This window comes from Typopeltis vanoorti, chromosome 2 (assembly GCF_054136105.1).
Source record: "Typopeltis vanoorti isolate ZY-2024b chromosome 2, IOZ_Tvanoo_1.0, whole genome shotgun sequence".
Classification (NCBI taxonomy): Eukaryota; Metazoa; Arthropoda; class Arachnida; order Uropygi; family Thelyphonidae; genus Typopeltis; species Typopeltis vanoorti.
In genome coordinates this window covers 169049237-169071345 of record NC_143550.1, presented here as the reverse complement: position 1 = coordinate 169071345, position 22109 = coordinate 169049237, and the positions used below count along the sequence as shown (strand labels likewise).

General features: G+C 35.4%; 1 long non-coding RNA gene across 1 annotated transcript in view; it reads left to right on the top strand.

The window, feature by feature from the left end:
- The first annotated feature begins 1175 nt into the window (after positions 1–1175).
- LOC150109649 (uncharacterized) overlaps positions 1176–22109 on the top strand; it is a 42675-nt gene continuing 21741 nt past the window's right edge. The window contains exon 1 of the long non-coding RNA XR_016549983.1: positions 1176–1228. This is a non-coding gene — a long non-coding RNA (uncharacterized LOC150109649). The remainder of the gene's footprint in view (positions 1229–22109) is intronic.

Sequence of the window (22109 nt, the reverse complement as noted above, 5' to 3'; positions counted from 1 at the left end):
GTAATTTTGAATTATACCAAATTGTGTAATAATTTTATCGATAATAAACAATATTTTTTCATATTTCATTTTTTTTAAATTTTTACGATAATTTTGATACTTTATCCAAACACGTATATACACTGTACTTATGATGGGGGATTTTAATTACGGTGATATCAATTGGAAGGAGGAAATATCAAGTAGCAAAACAGTGTATACGTGTAAATGGTGCTCTAGGATGGCAGTTGATGGAATTTTTCGTTATATGGAAGGTGGGAAGATGACAAGGGGCATCCATGGAAGTTAAGTTTCTGCGTATATGTACTTTGTACGTACATATAATAGGAAAATCCAGTTGTGCACATAACTGACATAGTCCACGATATCACTGGGTCTTCAGAATTACTTTTGGCCTATTAATTCACAAAGGGTCCCCATCGTTGTGTTGTACTATTACGAAAGATACTTTTATTAATGTAGTGTTTGATGCTATCGTCATATAAGTGGCAAATAATCTGGAATAAATTATCAGAAGCATATTTAAAGCGAAATATCAAATGTTAAATTACTATATAATTCCAAACAATGTTTATGAAAATGGCGATGCCCTTCCAAGTTTTTTTTTTTTTAATTACTATTTTTATTTATTTATTTCGATATTTCTTTCCAAAACTTAAAGGAGTTCGTATTCATTCTTTACAAAACAGGATTAGAACGATTCAATTTATCAGTGCGCTGCGTTGTGCATATGCTATTATAATGCCATTCACCGACATTGCTGCAAGATTACTCAATATTTCACTCCATCTGTCCAAACACGCACACACACGCACGACAAACGTACATGTTTCGTCTATACGCAATCCACAGTGTACTGACCTTGAGCTACATTTCAGTATTTCTCATGAAAATCAATTAAAGATTGCATATTTCCTCTCTTTCCAATTTATGCTGCAAATCTTCTCGAGACAGGTTCTTTTCTAGTAAAATCTTTTTAGTGTTTCACAGCTTTATTTAAAATTTCGTGTTCTAAAACAACAACAATAACATCGGTGCTTTACAGTGAATCCTTACTGAGTTCCACCTGCGCAGCACAAATGACATCGATGACGTCACTACCTCTGGTGGCGCTGCAGTCTTTCCTATCATATGTTAGCAAAATTCGTCGGTATAATACAATTGTTAGCAAAAGAGAGCAGTAGTCGCGGTTTTGAATCCTTCTATTATGGAGAAACACGTGTTGTCGGTAAGTGTGTTTATTCTAATTAGAAAACATTTCTCAATAAGTATTTGTTATCGTGAGAGTTACTCCAGGCGGTTTCCTTAATTCATGATAACTGAACAAAGGACAGAATTCGATTTGTTTATTCATATAATCAGTGTAAACAGAACTTAGATGTACTTTGAAACAATGAATTCTAACTTCTCTTCCGGTGTATATAATGTAATAATGTGCCTTTTCTCCGAAGTATATGAAATATCTAGCAACGCATTCCCCCTTCTGACTACCAAGGTTATATATTCCAATCAACTTAGAATCATATTTCCTTTTAAACTTGTTTGATCCTTAGCCCTTTAGAAAATTACATGGAATTAAAATGCACCATAAAAACAATTCATATGTAAAGTATATCCAATGGCATATAAACGGCTAGCAAACGATTACAGATAATTGTAAGAGTAGACACATAAAGATTTCTTGTTAAATTCAAATAACAATATTGGTCTAGTAATAACAGTAGTCATAATTATAAATATACTTCCACACTGTAAATAAACAACAACAACTGATCCAACAGGATTATATCACCAATTAATATTCAAGTTAAGATAATAACTCTTTTAGCATTGTCTTAGCAAGTTAATAACATTTCATAAAAAAAATGGCGATGGGCGAAGCCAGAATGCTTTTCATATTCCCCGTTATCTGCGGAGGACAGTGTAAGGATAGGGTGTTATTGAGCTATGAGCTCTGATCATGGCAGGGGATAACAGCAATAGCCGAGCCTCAGTTAGAACTCATTGCCATCCATTGCCCTCCCTGGGTGCCCATTTTGGTCGCCTCGTGCGACATGCATGGCCTGCAGTGGAGCTATTCTTATCCCGGCCACCACACGGGTGGAACTTGGAACTTCATTGGTTGATGGACTGGGTCCTTGACTCTTCATCTGGATTTTAGTTTGTGGGTGATGGGATTATTGTGAGTAATTTACCCGCTCATTGTGAGCATTGTAGGCTGTGTCATCTTTCTCTTGCGATGGAGGATTTCGGTTTTTTATGTTTGAAACAATCTGAGGGTTTGTAGTCCGCTGACTGCTGATTTGGGTGATTTTCTGTGATTGTGAAGAATTTCTCTGTAATGCCTATCATGTAGGTCTTGATATCTTGAAAATTGGCTTCTTGGTGTAACTGGATGTTTCTGATGAACCATGGGGCATCAAATGCCATTCTTAGGCATTTATTCTGTATTATCTGAAGTCTGTTGATGTTGCTTTTATTTCTGTGACCCCAGATTGGAGAGGCGTAAGTTAGTTGCGGTCTGATTACCGATTTGTAAAGGAGAATTTTGTTGCTTATGCTTAGGAAGCTGTTCCTATTCAAAAGTGGATATAGCTGTGCTATAGTCTGACTTGCCTTAGCGGCAACACTATCCATATGTGACTTGAAGTTTAGACGTCTATCAAGATGAACTCCCAGATATTTGGTAGAATTGCACCAAGGAATGTTATCAAAGATTTGTATGCTTCTGTTAGGTTCTGCTTTACGTCTGGCGAAAAGTGGTGCAGAGTTTTTTCTTGGGTTGATTGCGATACGACATTTGGTGTATCGCAATACACCAAATGGCGTATCGCAGTACGCCAATACCAATCCTCCAGTTCATTGACTGCTCTCTGCAGCTTGTTTGTGGCCAAATGTGGACGGAGGGATCTGGCTATGATCCCTCTCTATGAATAAAATCTGTGTGGATGAGGTGTTATTGTGTTAAACACTGTAGTCATGGCTGAGTAACAGCAATTGCTGAGCCTCAGTTAGAACTTCATTGGCTGCAGCATTGCCGTCCATTAACCTCCCTGGGTGCCCTCGTACGCCTCTCTCTCTCTCTCTCTTTCTCTCTCTCTCTCTCTCTCTCTCTCTCTCTCTTTATAACTTTATAATCTAGATTTGACCATTAAGCCCTGTAATGCATAATTTAATTAATTTGCCTTTCATTATTGTATTATCATGATATTTTATTATAATGCAATCATGAATTTATTTTTCATTATTTACTTTTATCATTTTATATATAATTTTATTTATTCACTTAATTTTTTTATTATTTTAAATTTTACGTAATAATTCAATTATTTAATTTAATTGTAATTTATCATTTTAGAATGTTGGAAAATATTGAAGACGATAAACTTCTGTGGTTATTATTCATATAATTCAGTACTGTGCATTATTTAGCTAGTTTCCTATGCGCCATGGTGTACTACTTTATGAATATAAAGATTATTAATAAAATGGCTTGCACATAAAACCATAAGAAATCTTATAACCTCAAAAAAGTTAATAGAATCGATGTAAGAAAATAGAAATTCATAAAATAGTAATATTGTCTTTGAACAAACAAGGAGAGATCATTCTTAAAAGGGCCATAACATCTTACAAAAAACACTTAATGACCCAACAGCAGTGAAAATGCAAAATACAGAGGCTCTATCATTTCACTATATATCAGCAATATCACAGACAAAGCATTTGTGGTACTGAAGCGACTTAACCTTAAAGTAGCATTCGCACCCATCAAAAAAAGAAAAAAAAAACCTCAGTGTCAATTTAGATCGGATAATAAGTATCATCCGCCTCTCGATGAAACTAGGCATTATAAAACTTTTTGCTGATGTGGGATTTTATGCTGTAAAGACTGGGCGTTTTGGAGAAATAGGAATGGACGAACATTTCAAAGACGTTGAATAACAGGAATACTAATCGAGACTAGATTTCATACTACAAATAAAGCACACGAAGTTCTGCACTACTTTGGTCCACTTTTACAAAGACCTTAAATTCACACAACTACGTTTTGATGGACTCTTACATGCAAACCTGAATCGACATATTACAAGCACGTATGTGAAACATGGTATCAATTATTGCTTTTAACATCGGTTCTATTAGCGTTATTGATGTTATAAGATGTATTCTGCTTTTATAAAAATAAAATAAATAATCCTCTAACATCTTTTATTCCCACTAAACATAGTAAGCTGTCGAACTCACCCTTCACACAGATAGAGAGCGCGAAGCCATCAATAAATCAAGGTTTCTAGGATACAGTTTATCACAGACAAGTGCGGCGACTGGCAGTTCTTGATCCTAACGGGCATATTATGTTTGACATAGTGCGAGTTTTGCGGTCTATTTTTTATTTTATTTTTTTTTTAGGTATGATGTTAAAAACCCGAATGTTCTGGAAGGAGAAACCTCCTTGTTTTGCCAAAGATTCGACTAACTCTGGGAATTGGCTGAACTGAAAACTTTTTGTTGACAACCTTCATATTCCTGAAGAACATGCCACAGAGCATACGAAACTACTTGCGTGAAAAAAAAAATCAATTTCTATCTGGTCATAAGAGATTATATAAATATTAATAATAATACTTTTATAAAATTTTAAATTATTTAAAAATGATATTTAATTATGTATCATAAAGCGCATCCGTAGCTCACTTGGTTTAGGTGAACTCTGCTGAAAGAACAGAGTCGAATCCTGTCTATGAGGTGAGAAACCTTTATCAAGTGCTTTCAATTAAATTGTGAGTTAGCCAGCCTCATACGGATGTGGCTGGATATTTCCTGCAAACTGATTTTTCATCCCTCAAAACACACGAGCAAGTCAGAAGAACATACGCAGACGCAGTATGTAAACATAGGACACTGTAAATAAGGATTAACCACTCTATTTCACTTAGTTCATCTAAACCAAGATGCGCTTTATGATACATAATTAAATATCATTTTTAAATAATTTAAAACTTTATACAACTATTATTATTACCCAGTTGCAAGTAACAAAGCATTTGCTTGACAATAGTCGCAATTCCATCATTATTTTATAATTTATTATTATTATTCTGATTATTAAATGACTTTTGTTTCATGTTATATTGACATTAAACATCATGTTCTGTTAGTAACATTTTTCTGCTTAAAAATGGATTCTCTTACTGCCTTAGTACTTCTGAGCCCCTCTACATTTACATACAAGTTCTATCATTCAAAATCGTTTATTTTTATTCTTTCGAGAAGCCCTTGAAGCTAGTTCAGTGAATGAGTTTACCGAAGTCTGAATATTTCATATATAAATTCAATAACACTTTTGTGATAAAATAATGTATAAAGCAAGCAAGGTGGTTGTTTAGTTGCAACAGAGAACGATTCGAATTTTACGAGAGACCTTAGTTCAGCTATGGTTTGCATTTTGTTTTGACACGCACATCCGTGTTTGGCGTGTCGCGTTACTTGGGCAAAGGATGTAGTCTCAGAAGGCAGCGCATAGCCTTCAAAATAGTATAAAAAAAATGGCAAATTTGCATCTGGATAAATAATGATAATTGTTATTATTATTATGCTTTTCTATTACCGCTTCTGTCCAATGAAAATAATTTTTCTATCTAAGATCAATGAATAAACTTCTATTAGCATTGCTTGTTATGGCTGGAAAAAAATTGTATTTGGAGTTGCTAATGAGATCTGTAGATTTACTTCAATTCGGTTTTTCAGTAAGTGGGCTAATTAAATTAATGCAGTCGTTTGTGAAACAGTTACGTTATAATAAAAACACTCGCAATAACAGAGTATCATTTGCAATTGTTTTCTTTATCCAGTCTATGATGGACAAATTTAGCACGATGTCATTTTGAAATGGCTTTAAAGAAAGGGATATATACCTGACTACTTATCCTCTTCATGCCCTGGCGCCTAAGGTTGTGGCCGTCTTCTACAGTTAGCCTTATCTTTTGCAACTAATTCTGCTTCACTATCTCTACTGGTCATCTATCTTGACTAGTAATCATTCTCACATTACCGTTCTTCAAACAGTAACGTGAGATTCCAGTTTATTACTTTTAACCGTTTTTCGCAAACTGTCCCACATCAGTACTTATCTCAATTAATTCTGTTGAAGTCCATGCAATAACATTTTTTTTACATTCTTTACGCACTTTTAAAATTATTTTCATATATTTATTAGAAACTCCTTACCTTCTAATAACTATCTGTTTATGTCCCTCTATCAATAGTAATAAAAAGTTGCAAAATCGATAAAATTTAGATAGAAGAAGGGTCTTAATTCTACATTTTGTTCAGTGATATTCCTTAAAGGAAAAATGCCACATACTGTACTTCCACCTATTCTGAAACCAACTTACGCATGCCTTCTGTTTATCCAAATTTTGCAGCCACAAAAAATCGGTACTCGGGAGATTAATTCTCCTCCAATCTTCACTTTGGTGAGATGTAAAGATTCAATACAATCTTCATATTTCGCCTTTCTTTAGCACTACGGTTTTCATTACCTCTTTCTATTGTCTGGATATCTTTTCTTTCTCTTTCTATCCCATTATTAACGATCAATGGCAATTTATTCCAGACAGTCGCTTTAGTTGAATTTAGTTCGTTAGATTTTGAAAAGATGAACCTAATTCAATGCACTTTTTAGGATTTGGTTAAGAAAAAATCATCCTCAAAGTCCATTATCAAATAAGCAATCAATGAAATGTTAATGCGAACTCCTTTCTGCTCTGCACAAACCCACGACAGGAGCTCATTAACTTCCATTTCGCTTTTGAATGGCCTTTCTCACATCACAAAAGACAACAGTCAGAAAATAAGATATTCAATAAGAAAACAAATTAATAATCCCTTTATAAAAATATGCGTATAATTTAAGCTTTTCTCATTATTAATATCGGATGTTACAGGGAATAAGATACCTTTCCCTTTATTTTTCATTCCTAAGATAAAGCAGCAAGATTTCTTTCTCAAAGAAACTCGGATAATCTTCCGGCAAATAGTTTTCCAGGATTGTGATATTACATTCACATCAATATACCAAATGAATCGGGTATTTTAATTTCGGTTTTTTTTTTTTTTTTTTTTTTTTTTTTGAAATGGTCGGATTTAAACCAAAACTGAAACGAATTGACAAATTCTACCAAAGATCCCAATACCAAATTATATCCAACCGAGGTAAATCACAGACTTGTTCTGTGCATATAGACGAATATATGGGCGATCAGCATATAATTAATATTCTAATAGATTTTTATCACAACACTACCTAAAAAGTTACATAGAGTAAATCCTGATTTCTTTCATTTTAGTTATGGACACTGTACCGGTAGACGAATACAGTGCAGAAGCACAAAAAATTACATTACTGTGTGTGTGAAAGAAAGAGAGAATGGAAATGTCATCGATATCTGATCTAAAATCACACACGCACACTAGTGCATTTTACGATGGAAAAACCTAAAATGTATATATATAGAAATAATCATTACTCATATAGTAATACTTGTAATTATTATGAATCATATTAGTGATTCATTTTAGGGGAGAAAGATGAATTTCATTGTCTGGTGTAATAACATCATTCCATTTTTTTGAGATTTAAAGAGGCTTAAAAAAGTTTTATTTAGTTTTACTTTGGTTTCTAGAAGAAGATTTCAGAATTATGTGTGTTAATATACATAGGTAAGATACATATGTGTATTAATATACTATAGGTTTACAACCCTTCGTACGTGATCACTTAAAAAACGTGGAAAAAAGAAAAAATATAATGATTAAATAAAATAATTTTTCTTTTATTAAAAGAAAAAAAATCATTGCTAAGATTATAATTATTTATAATATCCTACTTTACTTCATTTATATTTTCTATGCTTTTGGGCAAATTTTGCTTCTTTCCCCCCCCCCCCCCCAGGGAGAAAAAAGATATTTTAGGTAACAATGTAATACTCTTCTGCAACTGCGCAAGAACTGACACGGATACGTGACATCATTTCCGTTGAAATATATTCTACTTTTACTTTTAGTGCAGAAAGTGATTTGCGTAGAGGTTGAAACTGAGTTTATCGCCGAGAAATAATTTTAAAACTAATATGCGTTTTATGGAAATCAAAAAAAAAAAATGACTTGCATATATGAGCGATAGAAATAGTATTTATTTTATATGTGATATTTAGTTCGTTGATGTTGCATCCAGGCGTGGCAGATTCAAGTGTGTGGGGTTACAGAATTGAATAAATTGGTTAAAATTGAATTTAAAAAAAAAGTATTTTGTGCGTAACCCAGACACGTTAATTATTAACTATGATTCTCTGTTCTGTTGATATTATACGTTGGTCATTCGACTAGTGTAACGGCCAGAATACACTTGTCCAAGGTTAGCTGGCTGCAGTGTAGGCACCTTGATTGATTAGCGCTTATAAATATCAGTAAAAAGAAGTGTACTAGTTTGGATTATTGCCATTTTTATCAAATGTCAAGAAAGGAGCCGACTCCTAGAGATATCCTGCTGTGATAATAGACAGGAAAAGAAATATCCACTACCCAAAGTCTAGCAAAGGTACAGGAAATTAAATAATACCCCAAAAAATTATATTTGTTCACGGTATGAGTTATTATTAATAGTCAAATTGTAACACAAATAATGATTTAAAAAAAAACGCACACATCTTTATAGTTTAAATAAGCTAAAAAAGCTAGTCCACTAGCAAAACATCATTAACGAAAAACTAGCATTGACACTTTTTTTTTTTTTTTGGTGTAGTATCAACTTCGTTAATTAAATCCTCTAAAACATATTGATTTCTTGTTGAAATTTATTATTTGAACTTTGCCTAGTGCACGCAAACTTCTTGTCTTGACTCTGGTAATAATATGACAATCTTAGGAGGTTTCTTAATACGACGTTTGATCAAAAATATCCGAGACGAAACTTTTAGTAAGGAAATTAACATATGTACAAGTTATTCTCAATAACTTCTCCACAAAAAATTCTGTCCTGAATATTTTTTTCCCATTGCAAAAATGAGATCATTCTCTGTATCGATTCTACATTTTACATAAAAGCTGCGAGATTCGCTGCATTTTTTTTTCCAGTTTCATTTATATTCTCTTCATTTTAATCTGGAGGTTCTCAAAGAAGGATTTATTAAAATATTACAATTACTTGTCCACAGTTTCTGTTGGTTTGTTTGCCAACTAAAGTGAAAATGTACCATTTACAATGTTTGTCAGTGTTGTTTCATTTTATTTATTTTTTAAAATAATATATCTATAATTCTCACGTAACTTATATTTTAAATAAAATTTTTAATTTAATATTTAAATTGTTTAAGCTACTTTTTTAATATTTTGAAAATATAAAGTAAACCTTTAAATCTTTAATATCATTCTATTACAATTAAATTATAACTATAGCTGTTAATTTCTTTGAATTCATAAAAGTTACTTTCTTCGCTTGATTTACGAAGAGACAATTTAGGTTGAGATGATTTCGGTTAAGACGACTTTAGTTATTACGATTTAGGTTTTAAAAAACCCATCCTGGTAGGGTAATGAATGGCAATGCTGTACCAATGAAGTTTAACTGAGGCTCAGCTGTTGCTGTTACCCCGTATGCTGTTAGATTCGAGAGTTTGAGTTCGCTCTCTTAAGGTTTTTGCCTCAAGGGAGCAATTTGAGTCTCCGGGGAAAGCGTTCTCCGGCACTGCCCGGTGAGGGGCTTTGTCGGTGAATGCTTTTCTTCGGAATAAGAGCGGTTCTGCTCAGTGGTGGCGTGTGGGAGGAAGGCCATCACTGAGTGGAGCCAACGCTGAGATGGACGGTCTTTCGCCCAAGATTGAGTGGCCTAGGGATCGTCCGAATATTTAGAGACGGCTTTAGCTTTAAATATGGCATGCTTTTTTTGAGTATTTTTAATGAAATTCGGCAAATACTTGAGTGAGCTGTTCTCGTTTCTTTTGGACGTTATAATCATATGTCGATGTGAGAACTCTTCTAATCTTCAGTTCAAAAAAGAATTTTTTATATATGTTGTGTGATCGCAATTTACACAGTTCTTTCAAATACTATACCTTTTCACGATATTAATGATAAAAATAAATATTATTATAGACATAAAAATTAAAATAGTGCAGAATAGGTTCGTGCAGAATCAAAATGAAATAACGTTTACAAAATAACTTAAGAAATCAAAATAATTTTGAATTACCCACAATTCCTTGTTCTGCGAGTGCGCAGTGCAGTGGAATTGTAATATTTTCACTATAAATAGTATATTTTTGTTTTTGTTTTATAATAAATCGAAATGTTTGATATGTTGTTTATGTTAATTATATAAAGAATCGTAAAAATTATCAGCGTAAAAAAAAAACGAAAAATTGCTTTTACTTTGGTAACTATGCGTGCAGTTAAATAAATGGTCTTCAGCAAATCTGGTTACGTACACAACCCTGCGTAAATCACGACGGTACTGACCACATATCGAACGTCTTCCTACACCAAATGCATCTGTCACTGCAACATAATAACTTTAAGTAAATTCTATCAGGGTCTCTGGTTTATCCGCCTCTCTCATTCCGGCCAACCTGTTTTTCTTTCATTCTTTCCGGATTATGTCCTCAACATAATCTTGTTGATCAAACAATTGACAACAACATAGTCGAATCAGAATAGCCTTCTCTTACGCAAAATAGTACTAAGAAGTGGCTGATAACTCACCTGGCGTATTTCATCGTAATTCTAAGGGCTTCTGTAACTCATTTGGTTTAGACCAGTGATGACGAACCTATGACACACGTGTCAACGGTGACACGCCACAATTTTTTTGGGTGACACGCCAGCGTTCACCAACACCCGGTAAAGGGAGAACGCTGGTATAGCTAGAAAGAGTGCCAATAAGTAAATTAGGGAACGAAATATGCAACATTGTTCTAAACATGCTCTGTGACCTAAGCATTGACATGTTTAAAGTTGTGTCTGTGACGACAGATGAAGCATCCAATAATGGTGAGGAAAAAGGCCGGATGTAAAACTATTTATGGAAGCTATTGGACATCCAACTGCACCTCCTGGTGGATACATTGCAGTATCCACCAGGAGGTGTTGTGTGCAAAGGCAGGATTCACAGAACAACATAATGTAGTGACATTGTAAAAAAAATTGTGAATTTAATAGCTGCTCGATCCCTTCAAAGAATTTTCTGCACTGTTGCAGGAATTTGAATCGACTTACAGAGGACTGCTGATGCACAACAATGGAGATGGTTGAGAGGGTAAGTCTTCGAAAGATTTGTGGAGTGCTACGAAGAAATTAAGTTATGTTGAGAATAAAAAGTTGGAACAGATTCCTCAGCTCAGTGATTGTAGATACATGGGTCAGCACACTGGAGTTTTTTTTTTTTACAGACCTCTCGGTTCATATGAATGAACTGAACTTCAAGTTATAAGCAAAAGTGTTCACGTTATGTTTGGATACATAAAAGCCTTTTATGTGTCCAAACATTTACATGTATACTTTTAGCAATCTTAAAAATTAGCAATGGCTTCTCTCGCAATTTTCCTTTCTACATTCTCTGGCGAGGTCTTATTCTCGCCGTTAAACAACATTAAAACGAACCAAAGAAACCGACTGACAGATGAAGTTAGTGCTGCTTGCTTGGGCTTGAAGTGCACGAAGTGCCTCCCTTCAACTTCAGACTTATCCATTAAGACTCAGCAACAAAAAAAAGTCAGTAATTGATGTTAATCAAATCAAATGCAATGGGTTCCATTTTTTTTCCCAGTTCAATTCAAAATTACTATTAAAAGTAGTGTAATTCTTTATTTTAAACCCAATTATCAGTGTGCATATCGTTTACTCTACTGTAATGTTTTTTCATTATTGTTTTGCACGTGTCTGAGTTTGTTTTACTCGTATTTCATTTTTGTAATTTTTTGACGTTTCGATATATAATGCATAACACCATACATGATTGGACTGTATTTTTTTTTACATAAATGAATATGTAAAGAATTGTTTCTCTTTTTTCGGGGGGAGGGGAGGAGAACACGCGAGAAGAGTCAAGTTAGGCATTTTCCGAATTTTTGAAAGGTCGAGTCTAAAAGGTTCGCCATCACTAGTTTATACGCGCCATTTGATTGGAAAAAAAATTCGGGTTCGACTTCCGGCTGTCATGTGAGGAATCCTTATCTGGTCTTTTTTGATCAAATCAAGTCAGTTCGCTGATCACATGCAGGGTATCTCCTTTTTGGATTTACACATCCAAAGAAAAGAAGACGGTTCCATGTCTGTCTTTAGCAAGCCTACATTCTCAAGTCGCTACATTCACAATTCTTCTGCTCATCATCCATCTCAGAAATCTGGCATTATTAAATCACTAGTTACCGGAGCACACAAATTCTGCTCCTCTGAAGAATCTCTAAACCAAGAATTAGAAGTAATCAAAAATACAGCCATCCTAAATGGATATAATCCTAAAATCATCTGTCACTTTCCCACACATCAAACCAGACAAGAAGTCCATAGGATTCCCATGCCTTACGTCAAAGGCATCTCCGAACGTCTTTTTAAAATTATGAAGAAATACTATTTTGCCACTACTTACAAACCTTTCAACCAAATGTACAACTTTTTACCTTCTCCTAAGGACAAACTCTCACCTTTGATGTTGCCTGGAGTTTATGAGATTCCATGCTCCTGCAAATTGTCTTACTTTGGACAGACAGGTAGGTCTGTTCAGAAACTCATCTCGGAACATCAAGACCATATTCGTCTTTTTAAACCGCAGAAATCTGGCCTCTCTCAGCACGGAATTGAAAATCCAAGCCATAGGATCCATTGGGAAAAGTCTAAACTTTTACATAGATCTTTATATAAACATGAACGTTTATACAAAGAAAGTTCTGAAGCCCTACTACACACACAAAACTTAAACCGCAACGACGTTCTTACTATTCCTAAAGTATGGAAAATTGTCATACAAAATTGTGTAAAATATTTTTTTTATTATTATTTATTTATTTATTTATTTTTACTTCTGTAACACGTTACGCACGTTTAATGAGATTCTATTGTAATCATGCGTCCTAACTGTATGTTATTCCTATTATTGTTTAAACTACTGTACTGATGATGTCCTAAGATACTTAGGATGAAATATTTACAATTAAATAATTTTCACTGTGGTTAATACGTGTGTTTCTTTTCATTAAAAAAGAGTAAATACAATTTCGTTAGTATATAATACGTTCTTTAATACGTTCTGACGTATTACACCACTTTATTTTTTGTATAGACGAAATGAAAACTGAAAATAAGTTTAATCCACCAGTAATAATTTATATTTATTGTATTTTATTTAATTTTTATATTTAATCTTTATATTTGTTGGTGGATTGAGTGGTTGAGAAAGAGTTGTAGAGCAGGTGTTTTCCCTCGATTAGTCTTTTGACTCCCTGGAGGTCTCAAATAATAATGTATTGTGTATATATATATATATATATATATATATATATATATATATATATATATATATATATATATATATATATATATATATATATATATATATATATATATATATATATATATATATATATATATATATATATAATATAATATATATATATATATATATCGATATATATAATATAATATATATATATATATATATCGATATATCGAGAGAGAGAGAAAAAAAAATAAAGTGCTGTAAATCTGATGTGATTTTAAAATTTTATTCCTTTACGAACAAATCCAAAATGTCTGCATGTGTCAAACAGCTTTGAAACTTAAGAAAAGAGACGTTCTTTATTTTTTTTCTTCCTTCTTGTTAACACATGTCAGTAAGGTATAAGTATTGCAGAACATTTTTCAAAATATGGATATTACAAGCGAATTTATTTTAAATATCACAGGTGGATATTACAACTGGTGATTTATCTTACGATCGTGCAGATGTTCATTTAAACGGAAATGGTTCACATTGAAATGCTTTTCACAGATTTATTTTATAAATCTGTTCATTTTTTATTATTTTTTTATCCGTATGCTTTATCCATATCTATCTTATGTGTGTGTGGAAGGTAGAGGGCGTTTATCTATTCATGCTCCTTTCATGATTTTTTTTAACCAATAAAAACTTCCATTTTGTTGCTATGGTAACGCAATGTCTTGACAACTCTTCTAATAAATCAATACTAATGATATGTCCGTATAATACAAAATGGATCGCCTACCATGTCTAATTTACAGTAGCACATAAACAACTATCGCACGTGTCAAAAAAATCATGAAGTCTCAGCACGTGAAAAATATTAGGATTTAAAAGGGGATGAAAGTAAGTTTGAAGTCTAACTATCTGGGGAAAAAAGCTTTCCACGTGTGATTCTGGGATCTCAAATTTCTTCTTAGTGAAAATGAAGTTTAAAGAACAGATTGGTTTAAATAATAAATAACTTGGATTCGATTCAAATGAATAAAATTGAAGCTGTAGACTAAGTATACGTCTCCCTGTATGTTATATTTTCTTCTATGAAAAACGTCTATATGTTAAAGATACCAAGCAATTTTATTAACTTGGTTTTTTAAAACAAAATTAATAAAATTGCTTGGTATCTTTAACGTATAGTATATCAAAGGTAAAAAAAACTTTCTACATCTTTCTCTCATCCTGAGATTTTTATTTAATAAGGTCAAAGCACCTTGTTTAGGTAAAATTTATAAGTTCTGTGTTACTTCAACCTTGGCGTCTCAGGATCTGGTTCCCACTGACGAGACCTCAATAAAGGTCGAAACCGGTCTGGGTAGTGGCCCTTCCCTTAATGCATAGTATGATGCTATGCATTAAGGGAAGGGCACATCTCCTTACGGACAATACATGTCCGCAAGGAGATGTGCTTTGCATTATGAGAGATACTAAGGAAAGTGATCAGAGCTTACTCCACGAGTTGCCTCAGACCTGAAAATACTTAAGGCGCAAACTTGACTTACCTGTCTGTTTGCTTTACTTGTGAAAAAGGATTAAAACCAAGTTTATAAAATTGTTTGGTATCTTTAACACGTTTATTGCCAATCACGCGATATCGCGCGATGCGGGTTCTCACCAAACGGCCGATCACGCGTTTCGCGTGGACGTCGCTAACTAAATAAAAAAGTAAAAAAAATTTGGCCACCACACGAAATTCCAATTTTCAGCTTGGCAATGAAAGTGTTAACGTATAGCATACCCAAGGTAAAAAATTTTCTACGCCTATATGTTGTTATAATGAGATGGGGATGAAGAATTAATACTCGACCTTTTAGGACTGAGTCCACCTTCACATGACTGTTGACTCACTAGCTAAGTGCAACTAGTAAGTCGATAGCCATCTGGAGAGGCTAGAGATCTTTGAGATCCTCAGGTTCTTTATTGGAGGCCTGATGTGGCTCTTCAAAAGGACGACATGTTTACTTTCTAGAATGCGGTTATCTATTCTTTAGCCTACCGCGGTACTAAATGCAAGAAGGGTGTTTACTGTCTCTCATAGGTAAGATCGACGTAAAATCAATACACCCGAAAGCGCCTATAACCAAGTCAATATGCGTTTCCTTTTATTATAATTGACTCGTGGCCATTGCTGATATTCTATTCTGCGACTTTTCTAGGTCATTATGGATTACTTTCATCTTTCTCCTAATGATGTGGCAATCACTTTCCTTCTATTACTTCCGTCCACTGTGCATCAAGGACTCATCAGTTGTGTAATTGGCCTTTGGACAGTCCCAAACAATAAATCTTTCAAAAAGGAATTGATATTTAATTAACTAATAACAGACGTGGAGAAACTAATTTATTTATTTGAGTCTATAAGTGAAACGAGATTACACTTGGAATAATAAATCGCAGTTCAACTTTAAAATGGATTAACATTTAAATTTAACATATTTCATTGTTTGAAAATTAAACACACACACACTTATTGTTTTAATACTGTAATGCGTACAAACATCTTACATATTGTAATGCGTACAAACATCTTACATTCTTTGCCTACCAGTTTCGCTAGCAATGAAAGTGTAAACTGTCTAGCTTTTTCAAGTTTTACGCCTTGAAAAAGCTAGACAGTTCGCTAGCGAAACTGGTAGGCAAAGAATGTAAGATGTTTGTACGCATTACAATATGGTCAGTATTAAAACAATAAGTTTGTGTGTTTGGATTAACATTTCTTCTTCATTTTTCTTCTCATCGCTTACGTTGTAAATATCGAGCTTTATTCCATATTTTTTCTCTGTGTATTTTATTAAAAGCCTTCTCATAAGCTATAAAAGCCAAATGAGTCTCCAAATTAAATTCTCTTCTTTTTTCTTTTCAATAATTTGTTTGGAAACATAAATATTGTCTATACACGATCTTCCATGTGTTAAAGCATTTGTTCTTCTCAGATTGCTTGCAATTTTTCTATCTTTTTTTAAAATAAAGAGAAAACGGCTTCATTTCGGCGAGGCAAAATTATATAAATTAAGTGAATATTAAATCCAACATCATTTCAAACCCGAATACAGAAACTATAAATGTTTCGTGCGCTAAAAATGACCAGAGAGCTTGCGGGAATATACCGCCGCCATACTACGAGTTGTACTTTAGAGTTTCTGTATTCTGCTTTGAAATAATGTTGGATTTAATATCTACTTAATTTATGTAATTTTTCATTGTCAAAATAAAGACTTTGACTCTTTATTTTAGTAAATACTTTAAGCACCAACCAAGAGTTCGCTTATGGAAAATACATCAATCCGACGCTTCAAATTTCTTAGTACTGGTTTTTTTAGATGCTGGGTTCTGAGTTTTGGTTTGCGTTTATTATTTATTATATACTTGTGTCTGGAAGATCATGAATCATGAAATTTTGATTTTGAATCAGTGTTTTTACCAAAACAGTTCAGAGTCCTGCAGCAGTGCCGGTAAGGCTACAACTGCACAGTAAGCGTTTTTTTTTTTTTAAGGTCCACATTGACAGATATGGAACAGCAGCCAAACGAAACAACGTTTGAAGAAGTATATCGGGAATTTATCACACTGGGCGAACTACTCGACAATAATTGGCCAGGAAAGGTGAAACTTTATGATACGTTTCCCCCGGCAAGTGTCACAGACGTTGACGCCGAAATTATGGAAGATCAGTCAGAATCGGCAAACCCCACTACTTCTGATTTTCAAGATGTCCGCGTACATAAAACGTGGAGAACAACAGATGAACCACTCAAAGACAACACGGTCAAGTTTCGGACTCCACTGCTTCTCCCAAAGAAAAGGTGCCTCCGATTATATTAAGAGAGAAGCAGAGATGGGCAGCTTTAAGATCAACAATATCCAATCTACACATTGGTTATGTAAAGGTCAAAAATGTGGACGAAGGAATGAAGATATATCCCACAACGGTGATAGACTACAGGCGACTAACAAAAGAAATGGACAATAGAGGTATGCAATACCATACCGTTTCGCTCAGCTCGGAGAAATATTTAAAAGTGGTCCTTCGTAGCGTCTGGGAAGACATTGATATAGAAGATATAGTTGCTGATCTTAACTTGCAGTATCTACCTCCTGTTAAGATCAGCAGAATGTAGAGATCCAACAAATCTCCCATGCCGTTAGTCCTTGTAGAGATCCATAACATACATAAAAATATCTACAACTTGAAAACAATCTGCGGGCTCATTGTCACACCAGAGCCACTCCGAAAAAGGGCATCTTCTGGGCAGTGCCATAGGTGTCAAAAGTTTGGTCATGCCCAGAAATTATGTAAAGCTGAATTTAAATGTTTGAAATGCGGGGACAGCCACCCAACCAATATCTGCACAAAGCCGAAAACAGCCCCGGCTAAATGTGTCAACTACGGTGACTCCCAACAGTCCTCTTTCTCTAGTACAAGAACACCAGTGGCCCCTGCACCACAGCCAGAGGTACAGCGTTCACAGTCAGAGACCTTCAAAGATAGAGTGAACCAAAAGCAAACAAGAAGTTATGCTGACGTGGCCCGTACAAACAAATCAGCACCTGCAAACCTAACAGCTATTATTACAGCCTCTCTAGCCAACATGCTACAAGACTTCAGCTTGTCAAACCCTTCAGCAACCTCCACTAAAAGATTTCTCCGTGAAACACAGGCCATCCTCACAGCGCTAATTCATGAGTAGAAACAAACTTATTCTAGCTTCTTTGCAGATCATTGCATGAAATGCAAATGGCCTAAGAAACAAAATTCTGGAGCTTCAAGACTTCACTAACAGATATCAACCAGATGTTATATGAATCAGTGAATCACATCTAAAACCATCAGATATCCTTAAAATAATGGGTTACCGCCTATACAGAAATGACAGATTGGTGTACAGAAGTGGCGGCACTGCTATCTTGATTAAAAATTACATCAAGCACAATTCTGTGAACAACCCTCCAACCACTAATCATGAAATCACGGGCGTGGAGGTGTTCACCAGCTCGGCTGGCAGACTGAAAATCTAATCTGTTTACAACCCACCCCTAAAACCTCTATTACACTCTGACCTAAATGCCATCTTTTGCGTCAGAGAACCCACCATTATAGCCGGGGATCTAAACTCCAATGCACCCTGCATGGAATTGCAGATCCACCAACAAGAACGGTTGCATCCTTTCCAACGTCATAGGATCACACAATGCTGTTGTGGCAGGCCCCACCGAACCAACGTATCTTAGTACGTTTAGAACTGCGGACATCCTGGACATAGCTATCCTGCGGGACATTAATCTTCAATACAGCCTAAGATCATTAAATGAGTTGTCATCTGATCACAACCCAATACTACTTCAGATGGGAAGACAAGAATACCTGTATCCTCCCCCTCACTCCTATATATCGTGGGAAAGATAGTCGGAAGTGCTCAGGGATAGTATTGGCCCTGTTCCTCACATACGTCCAAAAGAAGACATAGAATCTGCAATTACAAGCCTCTCCCAACTATTAACTCCGCCATAACGGTAGCCACCTTCTTCAAATCTGTCCACAAGCCTAGTCGTTTGCCTGAAGACATTATGAACTTGATCAGGGAAAAACTTTCGTAACACTCGTGCACCACAAGATAAAACAAATCTAAACAGACTCACTGGGGCTGTCAGAGATGCACTCAAGGCTCACAGAGACCATCTATGAGAAGAAAAGTTAGCCGCTATCTCACCTACTGATCACTCTGTCTGGAAATTACTAAGAGATATCAAAAACAAAGGCAAATCTCTTCCCCCAATACTCTCTGACCAGGGCCTTGTACACACTGATGCGGGCAAGGCGGCGGCCATGGCAAGAAATTTGGAAGAGCAGGGCTAACCTGCATATGGAATTCTAGACTTCATTCACATATACAAAATTTACAGACAGGTCAGACACTCACTCAAACTTCCTGATACCAGTACTGACCACATGGCACCCACATCACCTGGTGAATTATATGATATTATTAAAAATGTAAAGAACAAAAAAGCTCCTGGACCAGACGGCATTTCAAACAGGGTGATCAAGCTGTTGCTTGAAAAGCTGTAGTGCACCTGACCACTATAATAAATGCAGTCTTAAGATTTCACTATTTTCCTTCCACCTGGAAACTGGCTGATGTAATCCCTGTACATAAGCCACCACAGGGACCCACAACTACTACCGTAAAATTATCGTCCAATCAGTCTCATCTCCAATCTGGGTAAGGTTGCGGAGAAAGTCATCCTCTCACTACTCGAAACCTCAGTAAATGACCTAAACATCCTCCCTAAAGAACAGTTTGGTTTTCGACAACACCATAGTACTACCCAGCAAATCCACAGAATTGTGAAATACATCACCACCAGCTACAACTGGCACCAGTGCACAGGCGCTGTTTTCCTAGACTTAACCAAAACATTTGACAAAATCTGGCATTTTGGACTCCTGCACAAACTTATCTCAGCCGGTACCTCACTAAAAATGGTTCATCTAATTCATTCATATTTTCAGAATAGATCAATTCAAGTCAAAATCAATGGTTCTACCTCATCCCAGCGCCATATCTTCGCTGGAGTGCCACAGGGATCCCGACTAGTTCCATTGCTGTTTTCTATATAGATGTCGGACATCCCGCACAATCCGATGTCTTCCATCTTGACCCTGTATGCGGACGATACAGCAACACTAATCAGATCTCTCCGACCCCATTTCGTTACCAGAAAGCTTCAAGAAAACCTTCTAAAGCTGGAGGGTTGGTTCTCTAAGTGGAGATTGGAAGTCAACCCCCCAAAAAGCTCAGCCATTCTTTTCTCAAAAAGGCCAATGTCTCCTGCAGGAGATGTGTTACTATTCAATATTAAATTCCCTGGCAGACAGAAGCAAATTACCTGGGTGTAATTCTCGACAAAAAGCTATCTTTCAATCAGCACACTAAGCCTGCGTGCACAAAGGCATCTAAAGCCATAGCTCAGATCTATCCGGTAATTAATAGAAATAGCAAGCTCAGCAACAGAATCAAATTGCAACTATACCAGATGACAATTCGTCCTATAATCACCTATGCCTCTCCGGCCTGGAGCCACACCTCTAATACTAACATTATCAAAATACAGCGAGTGCAGAACAAATGCTTGAGAATAATTCTGAATTCCCCCATGGTATGTTAGAAACAATCAACTTCATAGAGAACAAATATTGCCTATATTTTCTCTTTCCTACAATGTTTAGCATCTAAGTTCTTCCTAAAGACGTCTATACACTCCGACGATTTGGTTCAGCAAGCTGCAGCATACGAGGCAACGAACATATTCAAACATAGAAGACCAAAAGCTATTTTAACCTCCCGTGGCGATGCATAATCTCCATGCCCATCCAGGGCGAGCAAACTGCTCATATATTTTACCCTAACTGTAACAGCAACAGATAGCGGGGAATATGAAAAGCATCTTGCTTCACCCCTAAAGACATGAATGTCAATTGTCAGTTCCCTAGTACTGAGAGATTTTGCTCTCTTAGGTTTCTGCCCACTCTCTGACGAAAACCAATGCGTTTGAAACAGCTGTCAGACTAGTGAAACCTATCAAAATGGACCAATAGAAGGCACTATACGGGCGCTTTTAGCGTTCGTGCTTTTCCTATACGGTTCGGCTAGGGCAACTCTTTGGCGGCGGTGTATTCCCGCAAGCTCTCTGGTCAATTTTCGCACGAAATTTTTATAGTTTCTGTATTCGGCTTTGAATGATGTTGGATTTAATATTCACTTAATTTTGATAATTTTCTAAGTCTTTATTCAGGATTTTACTGTAAATTTCGTAACCTGTATGTAATAAACTTATTCCTCTGTAATTTCCACAATTATCTCTGTCTCCTTTATTAAATATAGATATAACCTTAGCTTTTGATCAGTCTTATGGAACCTCGCATTTCTTCCAAATAGTTATTTATTAATTTTAAGAATAATCTGTGATGTAAATATTCTCCACTATATTTTCAAAGCTCTGTACTTATGCCATCTAATTCAGTTGATTTTCTATCTTGTGATAGCTTAATTGCTTCTATCAAAGTCTTTCAATCTAATTGGTTCCATATCAGTACTGATATCTTCATTATTATCTTCTGTTAATAAATTCGGGTCATATCATAAATTCTTATAACATACCGACATCTGAATTAGGAACCTTTATGCAGATGTACCTAAACGTCACTTAAGCAGGTATATACAAAAAACTTGCTCACGTGCGTCACTACGTATTCCAGGCAACTATTTAAGAATGCTGCTGGTCAGTAATCGTCAAGAGTTGATCACAATTGGAAAAACAAAGGATCTTTCGGGGTTCGATGAAGGACTATTGTGAGTGCCCGTCTGGCTGAAGCCACCATTCAGAAAACAGCAGAGTTGACTGCTTTCTCAAAAGGTGAGATATCACAAGTGTTTAATCAGTAGAAAAATAACCCAAATTCTCGTCAACAGACGAAACTGTAGTTCTGAGGCAGTCTGTCAGGAAGGAGGTCGCGGTCGTCTGAGTTGGCTTGTACGGACTGACGGACGGACACACACACACACACACACACACACAC